At 45.5% G+C, this 16,415-nt stretch overlaps 1 long non-coding RNA gene across 1 annotated transcript in view; it reads left to right on the forward strand.

Moving 5' to 3' along the window:
• Positions 1-15,286, forward strand: part of LOC133256697 (uncharacterized) — a 20,362-nt gene extending 5,076 nt beyond the window's left edge. Inside the window, exons 2-3 of the long non-coding RNA XR_009739266.1 lie at positions 11,679-11,808; positions 15,087-15,286. This is a non-coding gene — a long non-coding RNA (uncharacterized LOC133256697). The remainder of the gene's footprint in view (positions 1-11,678; positions 11,809-15,086) is intronic.
• The last annotated feature ends 1,129 nt before the right edge of the window (positions 15,287-16,415 follow it).

A 16,415-nucleotide genomic window follows, 5' to 3' on the forward strand; every position in this document is an offset into this window, starting at 1 on the left:
GAGAGTAGGGGGCTCTGGGGGACTTCAGCAGGTCCTCTGAGAAAGGAAACAGAGTAATCAATCCTTTACCTGTTAGTATAATCGCATCTCCAGCCCTGAAGCCAAAAAACTGAGATTCATCCCAGCTTCCATTCTCTTCCTCACCAATTCCATTACCCAACCAATAAATAACTGATGGTTTTAGTCTTAATTATTTCTCAGAGCCACCACAGCCTTTCCATCCCTCCCTTTGTCTTTCTGCTGAACAGCAGCAACAAGTGTCCCAACTGTTGTTCTGGCCACCATCATCAACGTGGCCATCCAAGTGATCTAAAGCATGTAGCCATGCTCTTTCCTGAGTGTCAGGGTTAAGCCAGTCCGTATCGATAAAGCTATTAGAGTAGCGTCTGGCATGTTGTAAGCACTGCTTCTGTTTAGTCCCTAAGTCTTGTCCCACTCTTTGCGACCCCATGGACTGCAGCACGCCAGGCTTCCCTGTCCTTCACTGCCTCCCAGAGTTTGCTCAAACTCATGTCTAGTGAGTCAGCAATGCTATCTCACCATCTCATCCTCTGCCACCTTCTCCTTTTGTCTTCAATCTTTCCCAGCATGAGGGGCTTTTTCAATGAGTGGGCTCTTCACATCAGGTGGCCAAAGTGCTGAAGCTTCAGCTTCAGCATCAGTCCTTCCAATGAATATTCAGTGGATTTCCTTTAGGGCTGACTGGTTTGATCTCCCTGCAGTCCAAGAATCATCCTTATTAACAGAGCCCATGATGGTTCCCAGGTGGCGCTAGTGATAAAGAATCTGCCTGCCAATGCAGGAGATGCAAGAGATAGATGCAAGTTCAATTCCTGGGTTGGTAAGTTCCCCTGGAGGAGGAAAATTGCAACTCACTCCAGCATTCTTCCCTGAAAAATTTCACGGACATGAGGAGCTTGGCAGGCTACAGTTCATGGGGTCGAAAAGAGCTGAACCCAACTGAGCACACACACAAATGAGGGTTCACCATCACCTGTGAGGAAGAGATTCGGGCCCCTCAACTTAGCACACAAAGCCCTCTGCCATCTGACCCACAGCCCCGGTCCTTCATCTATATGCTCCAGTTTCCCTGTTCCCTCTTCTTTTCCCCAATCCACTTCCTCTGAAAGCCTTCCCTGACTCTCTCAGGCACTCTGAGCTTTCAATGTTCCAAGAACATTTCTTACACAGCATTTGCTTGTCTTCCTGATAGACTTAATTAAAATTAAATTTTTCTTTCTTGAGCATAAATATATTTAATAGGAGATACATGACTATGAGGGCTTCCTAGGAGGCTCAGTGGTAAAGAATTTCATGGACTGTATAGTCCATGGGGTCGCAAAGAGTCAGACACAACTGAGCAACTTTCACTTTCACTTCACTTTTCAGTATTCTTGCCAAGATAATCCCATGGACAGAGAAGCCGGGCAGGCTATAATCATGGTATCGAAAAGATTCAGATGTGACTGAAGCAGTTGAGCGCACAAACACATGAATAGGAGCCTGTTGCATGCGGGATCAACTTTTTAAAATTAGAGTTGTCACAACCATTGATCTTTACACAAAGCAGATGACGGGGTGACAAAACCTTAGGAATTGAATGAATCTATTTGTGTCACATCCTGGCTTTAAAATCACTCATGCCTCCAATTACCAGGAGTTAAAATTCAAACTCCCTAGTGTAACATTCAAGGCCCTGCTCAGCCTGCATCAAGTCAATCTACAAGTGTCCATTACGAAGTGTGTCATCCTGAATTACGGAGCTCAATTAGCAGAGTATGTGTTTGTTGCCCCAGCAAGTCTGGGTGCTCTCGGACCACAGGGAACACATCTTACTCATTTCCTATTCCAGGCCCCACCCACTTCCTGACTCTTTAACCCATCACCCAGCACACAGTAGGGATCCGAATTGTTTTTAATAAAACAATGTCCATTGTATTTCTCTGTCAGCTGGAATTTTTTTATGGTGGTAAAATAGACATAAAATAAGATTTTCCATTTTAACCATCGTTAAGTATATGGTTCAGAGGCATTAAGTACATTCACATTGTTGAGCAGCCTGTCAGCTGGATTTTTTGTAGATTATGTCAGGAGATCTCTCATTATAAAATTCATTACAATGAATAAAAAGGGAATAAAAGAAGGGTGTGAAAGACAAAATGCATAAATCATACTGTTGCAAAAAGCAGAATGCTCACTAGTGAGGAATGTATCACAGGAAAAGAGGGAGACCTGGGGTTTTATAGGGGCAGGTAAACAAGGAGCCGGCACGATGAGGGCTGGAGAGAATCTTATCTGAGTCAGCGAGGAAGTGTGGAAGTGAGTCTTATCTTGGAATATTCTATAACAGAATATTCTGTAACTAACCTCCTTTAAGGTTAGTCATTTTCAGAACTCAAAATGGGGTGTGGAGGGGACACAAAAACAGGGAAGGCATTTCTTGACTGTAGCTGCTTTCCAGAATTACAGGGTTCAGACGGAGTTCAACATGTCCAGGTGTGGAGGGGAGGTGGAGGGAAAGAGAAAAAGCCATGTCCCCCTCCAGCATGGCCCTACACACACGGACGCAACTTCTGAAAGCTGGGTCAGGTCTTGACCTACCACCACCTTTCGTGCTAAGTCACTTCAGTCACGTCCAATTCTTTGTGACCCTATGGACTGCAGCCTGCCAGGCTCCTCTGTTCATGGGATTTCCCAGGCAAGAATACCCAGGCAAGAATACTGGAGAAGTTTGTCACTTCCTTCTCCAGGGGATCTTCCCAACTCAGGGATCAAACCCACGTCTCTTGTGTCTCCTGCATTGGCAGGCAGATTCTTTACCACCCTTTCAGCTGTCTAATATTCCTCTTTACTCCACGGAATCATGAGCTGGGGTTGCACATCTCCAGGGAGGGGGCATTGATGTACAAAGTGAACTGTGCATTCTGGAGTTCTGGATAATTCCTAGCTTCCTGTCTTCAAAATCAGACAGGTACCTCCACTCAGGAGCACCTGAAAGCCTGATGCTCCCCTACTCCAAGAAAGAGGCTCCAGGTGGAAGCTTGGCCCCATCCTTTCCTCTCTCCCATCCTTCAGTTCTTTTTTTTTCTTTAAATTAAAGCATAGTTGATTCACAATATTGTGTTAGTACGACCCTTCAGTTCTAAACCTTGATATTCCATTTAAATCTCACCCAAGTCTAGGACACAGAGCAAGGTTTAACATCAGGCCTTCTATTCTTCCAGGATCAAGACCATCCCTTGACCCTCAGAAATCCAGGTTGGGCTCATCTTTAGCCCTGTAGTTACATCTGACCTGGCTCCACCCCCCACATTTCCAGCAGACTCTGGAGGACAGAAAGGGACAGAAGCTCAAACATTAACCAGTGGCAACGCATAAATTCTGACTTCCCAACAAGTCACAATTTTAAATAGTCTGGAGTGCTTTTGCCACGTACAGTTGCCTGAGACTCACTCCCGGACACCTGATTCATAAGTCTGGGGTAGGGCCCAGGGATATGGTTTCAAAAATCACTCCCCAGAGAATCTGCCCCGAGCCAATTTCCAGACCCACATCCCTCTCCAGTCTCTCATTTTAACATCACAAGGACTTGATGTGGTGGGCAAGGCAGCCACTGCTCCACTTTCAGATGAGGACATTTGTTCTCAGTTAACAGAGTAAATTTCAAGCAGCTTACTGCACCTGAATTTAGAGATAAGAATCAGTTATTGTTCAGTTGCTCAGTTCTGTCTGACTATTTGCAACCCCGGACTGCAGCACACCAAGCTTCCCTGTCCTTCACCATCTCCCAGAGCTTGCTCAGACTCATGTCCATTGAGTTGGTGATACCATCCAACCATCTCATCCTCTGTTGTCCCCTTCTCCCTTCCTTCAATCTTTCCCACCATCAGGGTCTTTTCCAACGAGTTGGCTCTTCTCATCAGGTGGCCAAAGTATTGGAGCTTCAGCTTTAGCATCAGTCCTGCCAATGAATATTCAGGACTGATTTCCTTTAGGATTGACTGGTTTGATCTCCTTGCAATCCAAGGGACTCTCAAGAGTCTTCTCCAACCCAACAGTTCAAAAGCATCAATTCTTTCTTTATGGTCCAACTCTCACATCCATACAAAACTACTGGAAAAACCATAGCTTTGACTATACTGGCCTTTATTGGCAAAATAATGTCTCTGTTTTTTAATATGCTGTCTAGGTTGGTCATAGCTTTTCTTCCAAGGAGCAAGTGTCTTTTAATTTCATGGCTATAGTCACCATCTGCAGTAATTTTGGAGCCCCCCAAATAAAGTCTCTCACTATTTCCATTGTTTCCCCATCTATTTGCCATAAAGTGATGGGACCAGATGCCATGATCTTAGTTTTCTGAATGTTGAGTTTTAAGCCAGTTTTTTCACTCTCTTCTTTCACTTTCATCAAGAGACTCTTTCATTCTTCTTTGCTTCCTGCCAAGAAAGCAAAGGGTGGTGTCATCTGCATATCTGAGGTTATTGATATTTCTCCCAGCAATCTTGATTCCAGCTTGTGCTTCATCCAGCCTGGCATTGCGAATGATGTACTCTGCATATGAGTTCAATAAGCAGGGTGATAATATATAGCCTTAATGTACTCCTTTCCCAATTTAGAACCAGTCTGTTGTTCCATAGGGTCTTCCCTGTAGCTCAAATGGTAAAGAATCTGCCTGCAGTGCGGGAGACCCTGGTTGAATCCCTGGGTCAGGAAGATCCTCTGGAGAAAGGAATGGCAGTCCACTCCAGTATTCTTGCCTGGAGAACCCCATGGACAGAGGAGCCTGGCGGGCTATGGTCCGTGGAATCGCAAAGAGTCAGACACGACCGAGCAAGTAACACCATTACTACTATGACTACGTGGTTCCATGTCCAGTTCTAACTGTTGCTTCTTGACTTGCATACAGGTTTCTCAGGAGGCAGATAAGGTGGTTTGGTATTCCCATCTTTTTAAGAATTTTCCACAGTTTGTTGTGATCCACACAGTCAAAAGCTTTAGTGTAGTCAATGAAGCAGAAGTAGACGTTTTCTGGAATTCTGTTGCTTTTTCGATGATCCAGTGGATGCTGGCAATTTGATCTCTGGTTCCTTTTCTAAATCCAGTTTGACCATATGGAAGTTCTTGGTTCATGTACTGTTGAAGCTTAGCTTGGAGAATTACTTTAAAATACCCTGAGGGAATATGGTGTGTGTTTGGGCTAGGGTAGGATAGATTGGAAAAAAAAAAAAAGGCAGCAGGATATTGATAAATATTGAAACTGAGTTATGAATATATGGGGATTCCCTCTATTGATATTTCTAGCTTTACAGATGTTTGACAGTTGCCATAATAAAAAGCTTTATAAAATCTCCTTTGGAGATGATCAGGAAACGTGCTGGGTACACATTTGTGTGTGTGTGTGTGTGGTGTTTTCTAAATTTCTGCAGAAAATGAAGACTGTGATTAGCTATAATCTGTAAAGATCATTGTGACCCATCCAAAACAATGTTGTCATAACTAAAAAGAAAAGAGTCTATAATCTAGAAAAAAGAAGACTCAAGGGATGAAAATATGTCAGGGTGTATCAATTCTGTCCAAGGGAGAGGCTATTTCCAAATGTCCTGTGTTAGATATTCAAATCAAGTCTATTTTACTAATATATTCATGAGGATTTCCCACTGAACACTCTAACCCTTTTAGCAGTTTTAAAAAATTTTTTATTTGAAGCACAATTGTTTTACAGACTCTTAGCAGTTTAATTTCTCAGTATATTAAGAAATTGAGCTTCCCAGCTGATACAGTGAGAAAGAATCTACCTGCCAATGCAGGAGACACAAGAGAAGTGGGTTTGAGTCCTTGGGTCAGGAAGATCCCCTGGAGGAGGAAATGGCAACCTGCTCCGGTATTCTTACCTGGAAAATTCCACGGACAGAAGAAGCTGATGGACTACAGTCTATGGGGTCACAAAGAGTTGGACATGATTGAACATAGACACACATATTAAGAAATTAGTATTAGTATATTATTACATTGTAAATATTAGTATATTAGTTAAGAAATTTATATTTGGGAGCTTCTCTGGTGGCTCAGTGGTAAAGAATCTGCCTGTTAATGCAGAATAAGAGTTTGATCCCTCATCCAGGAAGATCCCATATGCCTAGGAGCAGCTAAGCCTATGCCCCACAATGACTGAGCCTGTGCTCTAGAGCCCGGGAACTGCAACTAACTATGGAAGCCCACATGCCTAGAGCCTGTGCTTCCCAGTGAGAGTAGCCAGCACAATGAGAAGCCTGTGCACAAAATCAAAGAGAAGCCCCAACTTGGCGCAACTAAAGACAGTCCGCAAGCAGCAGTGAAGATCCAGCACAGCCAAGAATACAGTAATTTAAAAAAAGAAATTCATATTTGGGTTGACCACTTAGTTATGTGTGTAATTAGTGTGGCCTACCCTCCCCAATCTATTAACTCATCAGTGAATTAATAAAAGTCAGTGTCCTAAGGACCAGAACTCAGATCTGCAATGACTCAATGAAGTGGTAGAACACCTACAGATTAGGGATGGCCTCTAGGCATCCCGAGGCCTGTTTGTCACAGAGTTGGGACATAAGTGTTATCAAGAATTGCAAAAAAAAAAACAAAAAAAACAACAACAACAACAAAAAAAAAGAATTGCAGGCTGGGGGTGGGGGAGGGAGGAGAACCCTGGCATATTTGAGTTGGAATGAAAACCTCTGCCCTTTTGAAACCCAGCTGCACTGTATGACCTTGGGCAAATTATATAATCTCACTGAGCCTCAAATTCATTATCTGTAAATTGGGTGTGATGGAAGTTACCACACTGGATTGCTGACTGCATTAAACTAAAGAATACATAAAAGATGCACAAGCACCTTGCTGACTCTAAAGAGTGCCTTAAGAACAGAAATTACTATTGTTTCGAAGGCTTTGTTATGGCTTGTCCGCAGTGTTCTGGACTGTGTTCTGGTCCCTTTGGAAGAAAGTACCTCTGTCAGAGTTGCTTTCTAAATGAAGTGGAAACCACTGGCTTATTTGGGGATATTGCTCAGGGATCTGGGGTGAAGAGTGGAAGTTGTGTAATGTGCAAATTTTATCACTGGGGTTTCTAATTACAATAATCTATAGTTTTATAGGACTTCTCTGGTACCACAGATGGTGAAGAATCTGCCTATAATGCAGAAGACCAGCGTTCGATCCCTGGGTTGGGAAGATCCCCTGGAGAAGGGAATGGCAACCCACTCCTGTTTTCCTTTCTGAAGAATCCCATGGAGAGGAGCCTGGTGGGCTACATACAGTCCATGGGGCCACAAAGAGTTGGACACAACTGAGCAACTAAAACACGTAGCTTTGAAGGTCAAACAGCCAAGTAAAGTCTTTGTTGGGTATAATTTTCCTCATTCTCCTTCCTGTGGAAGATGGATGGATGGAGGAGCCCTGACCTCTCCAGGAGTTGGATGAGTGGGGAAGTGCTTAGGTACAGCTGAGCTACAGCTACGAGAGAAGCCATGGGAGGAGGTGGATGAGGTTGGACATTCTCATTCTGTACAGAGAATTCAGAGCCCATCACAACAATGGCAGGCTCTTCAGGGTGACTGGGAGCCATGGGGTCTAGGGAAGCTGTGCTTTGCCTTTGGAAATCAACCTGGTTCGAAGTTCTAAGTCAGTCTGATGATGGCCATTTCCAAAGTCATATAGAGGTTTGTTGGCTCTGGGAGGAAGCCAAGAAGTCAAGGTTAGACTAAACAGTAACGGACAAAACCTGAAGATTAATGTACAAGAAGCCCAGTTATAAAAATATGGCTCTATTTCTTTAAATTGTATTCCACGTAGACTTTCTTTACACAACCATACACATGCATGTCTGGGCTTCCCAGCTTGTACTAGTGGTAAAGAACTCACCTGCCAATGCAGGAGATATAAGAGATGCAGCTTCAGTCCCTGGGTGGGGAAGATCCCCTGGAGGAGGACACGGCAACCCACTCCAGTCTTCTTGCCTGGAGAATCCCATGGACAGAGGAGCCTGGCGGGCGACAGCCATAGGGTCGCAAAGAGTCAGACACGACTAAGCATCTTTGCACACATGTATGTCTGTTTTATAATGAAGATTTCTGTTTTCTGTCATGAAGACTTATGCCCTTTGGTTTCAACACTTCTCAGTGAAAATGACAGCTTGGAAAGCATCAGCAGTAGACATGTTTCAGTTTCGGGACATGGCTCTGTTGACCTTGCCTAGCTGTAGGACCTTGGGCAAGTTATTTTTCCTCTTTGGGACCTGATTTTTCTATCTGTAAAAGGAGAATAATAATAATAACCCTATTCATGAAACTGCTATAAATATTTAAATGAGGAAAGGAGTTCAAAGGGCAGTGCCTGGCACTTAGTACTCACTAGATGGGAGCTTTTTTTTGTTAATAGCCTGTCCCTTCACATTTGAATTGCAATAGCAGTTTCCTCCTAGGCTTCACTGGTGGCTTAGCAGTAAAGAATCCGCCTGCCAATTCAGGAGACCTGGGTTTCAATCCCTGGTTGGGGAAGATCCCCTGGAGGAGGGCATGGCAACCCACTCCAGTATTCTTGCCTGGAGAATTCCATGGATAGAGGAGCCTGGAGGCTACAATCCATGGGACCCCACAGAGTTGGACACGACTGAGTGGCTAACACTTTCGTTTTTCTGCTATATATAAAAACCTAGGCCAGACTCCTAGTTGGCCCTTCCTGGTGTCCTGCCCACCCTAGGTCAACTGTTTGGCCTAGGGTACTTTCGTTCAGGCCTGGTCAGTTGCCCACCTCCACTAGAAACCATGAAAATGCTGGTGGGGCAGGTTCCCAGAGGAAAAGTATAAAAGTGTTAGTTGCTCAGTTGTGTCTGACTCTTTGTGACCCCATGGACTATAGCCTGCCAGGGTCCTCTGTCCATGGAATTCTCCAGGCAAGAACACTGGAGTGGGTAGTCATTCCCTTCTCCAGGGGATCTTCCTGACCCAGGGATCAGGAAGCCTGGCCTTCTACATTGCGGACATATTCTTTACCCTCTGAGCTATCAGGAAAGCCCTGGAGAAAAAGGGAGGTGCCATTTCCAGGAGAAGGGGAAGGAAGCTGAGCAGACCAGAACAGAGGCCCACTACTACCTCTAATCTTGCTGGTCTGGCCTTTACCTTCCTCCCTTGGTTACCCAGGAAGAATCCAAGATCAAAGGCTTTAAATTAGAATAGAACCTAAGTATCTGATCTGGTTCCCTCAGGTTAAAGATAAAGACCCTGAGGCCTGCTAGATGAGCCGGTTGCCGAAGGCCCACGGGTGTTTGGTGACTTGGAAGTTGTTTGAGCTCTTGGGAATAAATATCTGAACGGCCCTCTCCTTTCTGGGTCAGGCTGGGAGCCAATAAGATTCGGGAATCAGGAACTTGGCTCACTGATCTGCTGGGCTGATTTATTGCCACGTGTGGATTATGGCACGCACTGTGGGTGTGAGGGCCATTTACAAAGAGAGTCTTCTAACTCTCACCCTCCTCATAGGCACTCCCGAAGGGAATTCCAGTGGCTGCTCAGGAGCAGTGCCTGAGACTAGTGTTTTTCAAGTTGTGAATCTGTCAAGACATCAATTTAGTTGGATCAAGATCAGATTTATTTTTTTTTTAAGAAATAGAGTAGAGGAGAAATGATATCAAGGGGGCAAATATGAAACAGTTTTCTCAGTTACAATTTTATACATAAAGCTACTGGCTAAATGCTTTCCTCTCATTTCCCATCCTTTTCCCCCAACGGTGTTTTTCCCATCCTCTTTTTAAGGAAAATCCAATTCATTCTACAAACACATATGGAATGCTGAATATTCTGGATACAGAGATGACTATGACATAGTTTTTGCCCTTGAAGTGTTCTCAGCCCAGTGGGAACTGATCTCCAGTCCAGAGTAGGCGAGAGATGAAAATGAAGAGGGCAGAGAGTGGCGGAATACTTTGCAGAAAGACAGCCCCTGGGCAGTGGAAAGGGGGTGAGGGGGACTTTCATGTTTTACTTTATACTCCCTGTGCTATTTGAATTTATTTCAATGAACATATATAACTCAGTCATTTTATAAGCCTAGTAAAAATATAAAAAATACACAAATGGAGAAATGAATGAAGGGTACAGTAATATGAAAGTCCTAGCCTGGGTAAAGGGAAAGAAACCAAGGTTTACAGAGCAGCGCTTAAAAAAATTTTTTTTTCATTTATTTATTTGGCTGTATGGGATCTTCATGCAGGATCTTTAGTTACGGAGTGTGGGACCTAGTTCCTTGATCAGGGATCAAACTCAAGGCCCCCTGAATTGGGAGCTCAGTCTCAGCCACTGGACCACAAGGGAAGTTTCCAGAGCAAAACTTTCAAACTTGGACCTATTTGGTCCTTTTAATATATCAAGAAAAGTTTCTTGTTCATCTTTTTTTAAAAATTTTCCTCTTTTAGCTATATGAATTCTTATTCTGGATAGACATCATGGTCAACATTTTGATCATTATTATCATCAGTTTAAGCAGGTCTTCAGTCTACAAAAGAGTTATTGGAAATCAGTAAAATGTTATTATGATCTTCATCTTTAAAGTGGAGAAACCAATGCCGTAAGAGGCCAAGCACTTTGCACCAGTTTACCAGCTGGTGAGGTTCAAAGCCCATGACATTCCCTCCAAGAAAGAGTCAGAGACTAGGGACAATGACTCTGAAAACCGCTCTTAAGTCTGTAAATACTCAGGGTTTGTTATCTTGCTCTTCCTAGTTTTTCTCTAGTGATGAGCCATTGCTGCTGCTAAGTCACTTCAGTCGTGTCCGACTCTGTGCGACCCCATAGACAGCAGCCCACCAGGCTCCGCCGTTCCTGGGATCCTCCAGGCAAGAACGCTGGAGTGGGTTGCCATTTCCTTCTCCAATGCATGAAAGTGAAAAGTGAAAGTGAAGTCACTCAGTCATGTCCGACCCTCAGCGACCCCATGGACTGCAGCCCTCCAGGCTCCCCGGTCCATGGGATTCTCCAGGCAAGAGTACTGGAGTAGGGTGCCATTGCCTTCTCCATTACTTTGTTAAAATAGTAAAGGGTCTTGGGACTGGTAGTCCAGTGGTTAAGACTTCCCCTTCCAGTGCGGGGGTGGGTGGGGGGGTGGGTTCAACCCCTGGTCTGGGGGCTGAGATCCCACATGGCTCTCTGCCAAAAAAGCATAAAACAGAAGAAATAGTGTAACAAATCGAATAAAGACTTTAAAAAAATGATCCACATCAACAAAAGGGGGGCAGTCTTAGTGTTTTGGGAGGCAGAAGGGAAAGCTTGCTAGGGTTGCCAGTCCTGTGGACAGAAGGTGTCCCAGTACTTCTGAGGGGGAGGGAAGCAGGGGAGAGGGATGGGGGCAGAGGCCTGGGCCTGAGGGCCACCCTCACACACAGCGCTGCCTGAGGTTCTCAAGGGGACCCTGGGTTAGCAGGGGCTCCCCAAGCCTGAGCTTGCACGGTGTTAGGTCTATCTGATCAGGATCCCAATTGAAAGCCTTCTCTCCCTCCCACCAGCCTGAGCCCTTTGGGTGACGCTCCCTGCACTTACACTCCACCAGCCTCCCTGCTTCCTTTCCCACGGAGGCCCACAGGGGCCCCATGTGGTCTTGTTCAGGCCTCAGTGATCTTCCGCTCATCCTCAACTGATTTTCTCCCTCTGCAGGAAAGGGAAGGGAAAGGACAAGAAGACTGGCTGGAGTTGGATGGGGAGACATAGGGGAGCTAAGGACATCTGCATGTCCTCTGAAAATCCTGGCTACCTCTTTCCCATTGTCGTCATGGTTACTGATCAGGTATTGCGCTCTCACCATGGGCCAGACTTCCTCTCACTAGGCACTCAAGGATGTCCCAGAGTCCTAGGTCATGCAAGCAATCTGTGGACAAGCCAACCCGCGAATTGGGCCTCCAGAGCTCTGCCTGAATCCCCATAGTGGGGCATCCTACCTCCCGTGGGCCTGTCCCAAAGGAGAACAACCTGTCCTATGGCAATAGGAAGCTTACCCAATGCATACAAACGCTCCTCCCTCTTGCCACTCTGGCATTTGACTGCCTGTCAGGCACATCCTTTTATGGGCCTGGATCCGCTGACCTGATGTTTTCATCCACTTCTCTGGCTCCATGAAGAGTCTTTCTCACACATGGGGTCCCCATGTCCCCACTCCCTGGGATGACCTGAGTTGGGATGCGAGTCAAGGCAGCATCCAGGGACTTCCGGGGCAGTCCAGTGGTTAGGATTCCGTGCTTCCAGTGCCGGGGAGCATGGGTTCAATCCCTGGTCAGGGAACTAAGATTCCACATGCCCCTAGCCGTGCCTCCCCCCAGAAAAGAGCAGCATCCAGCTAACTCCATGCTTGCTTCATCCCTCAGAGGAGGGACAACTGCCCCTTCCCTTCTGAAACAGTTAAATAGCACAGATCTATCTTGCAATGCTCAGAGTTACTGTAGACTTGGAGACAGTGGTGAACAGGCCACAGCATGTATTTTTTAAAATGTTAATTTATTTATTTTTGGCCATATTGGGTCTTAGCTGCAACATGCAGAATCTTTGTTGTAGTGTGCAGGCTTCTCTATAGTTGTGGTGTGAGAGCTTAGTTGCTCTGTGGCATGTTGGATCTTAGTTCCCCAACCAGGAATCAAACCTGCGTCCCTTGCATTAGAAGGCAGATCCTTAACCACTGGACCACTAGGGAAGTCCTCACAGCATGTATTGAGGATGGCCTGTGTCTCACTCTGCTTCTATCCAGGCTCTCATACCCCAGGCCCACAGCATCCCTGAGGACTCTGTCCAGTGTGGGGGCTGCGGCAGGCCTCAGGCTCTGAGTTCCACCAGCAGACGGGCAGCTGTTCTGCCCGCAGCTCCCCATTGTGTAGACCCAGAGGTTGAAAAGGGCTAAGAAACCAGCCTGGGAGGATCCCAGCCTAGGGAGTAGGGGCAGGAGACCCCAGGTCACGGATTCAAGACCTCGTTCATCAAGGATCCTCAGTGTCAGCACAATGCTAGGTATAGAAAGGGCAGTAAACCTTTAAGGTTGTCTCCCTGCACAGGACCAGAAAGGAGTGGACTCAACCGCGGGAGCTGTAGGCATGCTAGTGCTCCTGTTTCATTTAGTTTATGTTTTTCAATTTCTCCATCTCTTCTTTTTTTTGATGTTCTTTTTCAAACCTTTATCAAGTGTAGTAGAGAAACTTTTGTATGCTGCTGCTAAGTCGCTTCAGTCGTGTCCGACTCTGTGCGACCCTGTAGACGGCAGCCCACCAGGCTCCCTCGTCCCTGGGATTCTCCAGGCAAGAACACTGGAGTGGGTTGCCATTTCCTTCTCCAAAACTTATGTATACCTATAATATAAATAGTAAGGGCTTCCCAGGTGGCACTAGTGGTAAAGAACCTGCCTGCCAGTGCTGGAGACATAAGAGACTTTGGTTCAACCCCTAGGTCAGGAAGATCCGCTGGAGGAGGGCATGGCAACCCATTCTTGTATTCAAGTATTCTTGCCTGGAGAATTCCATGGACAGATAAGCCTTGCAGGCTACAGTCCATGGGGTTGCAAAGAGTCAGACACAACTGAAGCACCTGGCATGCAAGTACATATAAATACTATGTATAATATATATATATATTAGAAAACTTATGTACTTTTGCCTAAAATATTAATGGCATTTTGATTCTACTTATTTGACTTAGTATGAATAGAATGCTAGATTTCTAATTTAAAAAACAGATATGCAACAAGAACAAAAGTTTACTATATAGCACAGGGAACTATAGGCAATATCTTGTGATAACCTAATGGAAAATAGTCTGAAAATAATATATGTGTATATATATATCCAAGTCACCTTGTTGTGTACCTGAAACATTGTAAGTTAACTGTACTTCAATAAAATATATATATATTAAGAAAAAAATATATATTAAAAAAAAATCACACACACAGGAGCTGTAGACATGCTGCCATAGGGCCGGGAAAGAACTCTTCAGGTCCATGTCAAGAATAGAGTGCTTAGGGGGACTTCCCTGGCAGTCCAGCGGCTAAGATGCCCCGATCCCAATGCAGGGAGCCCAGGTTTGATTCCTGGTCTGGGAACTAGATTCTGCATGCCACTATTAAGATTAATTAATTAAGATCCCGAATGCCACAACTAAGACCCGGCTCAGTCAAACAAATAATAATAATAATAAATTAATAAAGAATGGAGTGCTTTGGGAGGCTTGCGGGGGTCAGGTATCAGGACCCCTCAGAGAAGGATCCTCTCTAAACTCCTTTCTTGCAAATGGAGGAAACTCAGGTGAGTAAAGTCTTCTGCCCCAGGTAGAGGAACAGGTCTGCCCCCCAAAGGAGGAGGATTCTCATTTGCAGGTCCCTCTGCCATTCTCACAGCCGGTTCACAGGAGCCAGACATGGCCCAGGCCTCCTGCTCTGTACATTAAAACACCTCCATCTCCACATGGTCCTCACCATGCTGCGGGAACTCTGCAGATGAGGCAAAGTTAAATGCCTTAACCAGGGACCCAAGCCAGGCAGAGAATGAACATGGACTCCAGTCTGGGCTTCAAATACCTCTTCTGACATTTTCTGGGTTATATTGCATTTGACTTTTTCTTGGGAGTCCCTCAGACAGCAAGGAGATGAAACCAATCAATTCTAAAGGAAATCAACCTTGAATATTCATTAGAAGGACAGATGATAAAGCTGAAGATCCAATACTTTGGCCACCTGATTCGAAGAACTGAATTATTGCAAAAGATGCTGATGCTGGGAAAGACTGAAGGCAGGAGGAGAAGAGGGCGACAGAGGGTGAGATGGTTGGATGGCATCATCAACTTAATGGTCATGAGTTTGAGCAAACTCTGGGAGATGGTGAAGGACAGGGAAGCCTGGTGTGCTGCAGTCCACGGGGTCGCAGTTGGACACAACTTAGTGACTGTACAACAACGAGTCTTGTCTTCCCTGCAGGTTGAAGGCCTTGGGAGGGTGAAGAGGAATTTCTTTATTCTGTCTTTCTTCTTTCTCTCTCTCTAAGACCGTATAAACTATTTAATAACAGATTCCTTCTCTTCCTTCATTTGCAGGACATCAAGGATTTTGGATATTGCAAAAGTTTCCCTTTAAGTTACACTGGGAACCCAGAGCAAGGCTGTATGGACCCCTGCTGGGGTAGCACAGAAAGGGGAATTTCATTTCTTGACTTCATTGGATCAGCTGTATTCACTTAATCACTGGTGTGAATAAGAGCATGGATGGGTATAATTAAATGAACTGTGCTGGTTTAGTCGCTAAGTCACGTCTGACTCTTTTGCGACCCCATGGACTGTAGCCTGCCAGGCTCCTCTGTCCATGAAAGGATTTCTCAGGCAAGAATACTGGAGTGGGTTGCCATTGCCTTCTCCAGGGGCTCTTCGTGACCCAGGGATCGAAGCAGCACCTCCCGTATTAACAGGTGGATTCTTTACCACTAAGCCACCAAGGAAGACCCACCCCTTCCATTTTTAACCTAAGTATCTCGAAAGCTTCTGTTTGTTCTTCCTTCTCTTTGCTGGTTTCTGTCATTGGGCTCAGTCCATGCATAGAACGCTTCTGAGTACAGACATCTGAAAAGGGCAAAATAAATACAGCCAATTGGTTGATAATAGGATGGGAGTCTCTGAGGACCCTGGGGGAAGGTGCTGGTCCTAAAACTGGCTGGAAAGATATGAGGGCAGAAGATCCCTTGAGACTGCACTTGTTCCCAGGCAATGGCACATGCTGGTTGGAGGAGGTAGGTGGAAACAGCTGGTCAAAGGTTCTGCTTGTGTTCTGTGTTGGCCAGTGCCCACCTGAGGGTCCTGTTTTCTGAATAACTGGCAAGCTGGGCGCTCCCTGTGAAATATGAAGTGAGGGACCTCCCTGCAAAGGATTGCTTTAGGCTGGCCTGGGATGCCACACTCACTACCCCTGCTAACAGGGCTTATTTGAGTCAGCCTTCTGCTACCTTCCTAAACACTATATGATTGTTCCTCTCTGTTTAGTCTCTTTCCGGCTGCTATTGATTGTTGCTTTTACTGGCAAACAGTACACCATTATAAAAATAAACACCAGTGTTTGTGCAGAGAGACAGTGAAACGGATTTCTGTGTCTCCAGGGCCAGCAAAATCCTTGCTTCAAGACACAGTGCTCAACCTGGTACCTGATCCTCTCATCAGCACGCCTCTGTGATTATTATAAGGATGTTTGTCTGTCTTTCTCCTTCCCCCCTAACAGGAGCGGCAGCTGCGGTTGGTCTTCCCCCCACACCCTGAGTGCTTGGCACTCAATTCATAGTTGCTGACTGACACTGAGGAGGGCTGGCCAGGAAGCAGTCATTTCAGGGTTAGGCCTGGCGCCGTGCCTCTCAGCTCGTTTCCACACGCAGCTGTCCCAGC

Source organism: Bos javanicus, chromosome 11 (assembly GCF_032452875.1).
Source record: "Bos javanicus breed banteng chromosome 11, ARS-OSU_banteng_1.0, whole genome shotgun sequence".
Taxonomy (NCBI): Eukaryota; Metazoa; Chordata; class Mammalia; order Artiodactyla; family Bovidae; genus Bos; species Bos javanicus.